This window comes from Arachis ipaensis, chromosome B4 (genome assembly GCF_059453495.1).
Source record: "Arachis ipaensis isolate K30076 ecotype BB chromosome B4, ASM5945349v1, whole genome shotgun sequence".
Lineage (NCBI taxonomy): Eukaryota > Viridiplantae > Streptophyta > Magnoliopsida > Fabales > Fabaceae > Arachis > Arachis ipaensis.
The window spans coordinates 103524107-103527063 of NC_142439.1; the positions used below are offsets into that span (position 1 = coordinate 103524107).

General features: G+C 32.5%; 1 non-coding gene across 1 annotated transcript; it reads left to right on the forward strand.

Moving 5' to 3' along the window:
• Window positions 1-234: 234 nt before the first annotated feature.
• LOC148568627 (small nucleolar RNA R71) lies at window positions 235-342 on the forward strand. Its single transcript, XR_015881579.1, has one exon. It is a non-coding gene; the product is annotated as a small nucleolar RNA R71 (small nucleolar RNA).
• The last annotated feature ends 2615 nt before the right edge of the window (window positions 343-2957 follow it).

Sequence of the window (2957 nt, forward strand, 5' to 3'; positions counted from 1 at the left end):
TATGGCATTCAGAGTATCAACTTCAAGAACTCCCTTCTTCATAGGCGTCCCATTATTCACAGGATTCCCTTCAGAAGTGTACATGAACTGGTTATTTGTAACCATGTCAATGAGTTCTTGAGCTTCTGCAGGCGTTTTCTTTAGGTGAATGGATCCACCTGCAGAGGTATCCAATGACATCTTAGATAACTCAGACAGACCATCATAGAATATATCCAGGATGGTCCATTCAGAAAGCATGTCAGAAGGACACTTTTTGGTCAGTCCTTTGTATCTCTCCCAAGCTTCATAGAGGGATTCACCTTCTTTCTGTCTGAAGGTTTGAATATCCACTCTAAGCTTGCTCAGCTTTTGAGGAGGAAAGAACTTGGCTAAGAAAGCCTTGACCAGCTTATCCCAAGAGTTCAGGCTATCCTTAGGTTGAGAGTCCAACCATACTCTAGCTCTGTCTCTTACAGTAAACGGGAAAAGCATGAGCCTGTAGACTTCAGGATCTACTCCATTAGTCTTAACAGTATCACATATCTGCAAGAATTCAGTTAAGAACTGAAAAGGATCTTCAGATGGAAGTCCATAAAACTTGCAGTTCTGCTGCATCAGAGAAACCAGCTAAGGTTTCAGCTCAAAGTTATTTGTTCCAATGGCAGGAATGGAGATGCTTCTTCCATGTAAATTGGAATTAGGTGCAGTAAAGTCACCAAGCATTCTCCTTGCATTATTGTTGTTGGGTTCGGCTGCCATCTCCTTTACTTGTTCGAAATTTTCAATAAGGTTGTCTCTGGATTGTTGTAATTTAGCTTCTCTTAGTTTCCTCTTCAGAGTCCTTTCAGGTTCTGGATCAGCTTCAACAAGAATGCATTTTTCTTTGTCCCTGCTCATAAGAAAGAGAAGAGAAAAAGAAAAGAAGAGGAATCCTCTATGTCACAGTAAAGAGGTTTCTTATTGTTAGTAGAAGAAGAAGAAAAAAATTCGAACACAGATAGAAGAGGGGGGTTCGAATTTGGTGAGTGATGTGAGGAAGAGATGTTAGTAGATGAATAAATAAATAGAATAAGATGAGAGAGGGAGAGGATTTTCGAAAATAAAGATTTTAAAAAAATTAAATAATTAGTTAATTAAAAAGAAATTTTGTAAAAGAGGGAAGATATTTTCGAAAATTAGAGAGAGAGAGTTAGTTAGGTGGTTTTGAAAAAGATAAGAAACAAACAAAAAGTTAGTTAGTTAGTTGAAACAAATTTTGAAAAGATAAGAAGTTAGGAAGTTAGAAAAGATATTTTGAAATCAAATTTTTGAAAAAGTTAAGATAAGAAGATATTTTTGAAAAGATATGATAGAAATTAGTTTTTTTGAAAAAGATTTGATTTTTAAAATCACAATTAATGACTTGATTCACAAGAAATCACAAGATATGATTCTAGAACTTAAAGTTTGAATCTTTCTTAACAAGTAAGTAACAAACTTGAAATTTTTGAATCAAAACATTAATTGTTATTGTTATTTTCGAAAATTTGGTATAAAAATAAGAAAAAGATTTTTGAAAAATGTTTTTATAATTTTCAAAAATAACTAAGAAAAATGAAAAAGATTTGATTTTTGAAAAAGATAAGATTTTTAAATTGAAAATGTGATTTGACTCATAAAAACAACTAGATTTTAAAATTTTTTGAAAAAGTCAAATCTAATTTTCGAAATTTTGAGAGAGAAAAAGGGAAAGATATTTTTTTGATTTTTGAATTTTTAATGAAGAGAGAGAAAAACAAGAAAAATGATGCAATGTATGAAAGTTATGGATCAAAACAATGAATGCAAGAATGCTATGAATGTCAAGATGAACACCAAGAACACTATGAAGATCATGATGAACATCAAGAACACATTTTTGAAAAATTTTTAATGCAAAGAAAACATGCAAGACACCAAACTTAGAATTCTTTAATGCTTAGGCACTAAGAATTCAAGAATGCATATGAAAAACAAGAAAAGACACAAAACATGCAAATGCAAAGATCAAACAAGAAGACTTACCAAGAACAACTTGAAGATCATGAAGAACACCATGAATGCATGAAATTTTCGAAAAAAAATACAAGATGCACATGCAATTGACACCAAACTTATAACATGACTCAAGACTCAAACAAGAATCACAAAAATATTTTTGATTTTATGTTTTTCTAATTTTTTTGTATTTTTTCGAAAATTAGTGTGAAAAAGAAAAATAAGGATTCCAAAATTTTTAATATGAATTCCAGGAATCTTATGCTCTTTAATCTAAAGCTCCAATCAAAGGGTCAGGCATGGCTTAATAGCCAGCCAAGCTTTAGTATGCTATTACTTGCATTAGCTAATTTGCTAAGAAAGACAAAGAAGCTCTTCTCTTGAGTATAAGTGAAACCTCAGTCCAAAAGAATTTGGACATGGCTTTACAGCCAGCCAGGCTTCAACATGCTTTATGAAACACTAGAATTCATTCTTAAAAATTCTGAAGAAGAATATATTTTTTTAAAAACATTTTTATTTTTTTCGAAAACAAAAGAAAAATTTTTGAAAGATTTTTGAAAACTTTTTGAAAACAAAATAAGAAGAAAATTACCTAATCTGAGCAACAGGATGAACCGTTAGTTGTCCAAACTCGAACAATCCCCGGCAACGGCGCCAAAAACTTGGTGGACGAAATTGTGATTACACTTTGATTATGTAAAATTCATTGCTCTTTCTTTCCCTGGTAATGGCGCCAAAAACATGATGCCAATACCATGGTTCACAACTTCGCACAACTAACCAGCAAGTGCACTGGGTCGTCCAAGTAATACCTTACGTGAGTAAGGGTCGAATCCCACGGAGATTGTTGGTATGAAGCAAGCTATGGTCACCTTGTAAATCTCAGTCAGGCGGATATAAAATAGTAATGGGGTTTTCGAAATTAATTAATAAAATAAGGATAGAAATACTTATGT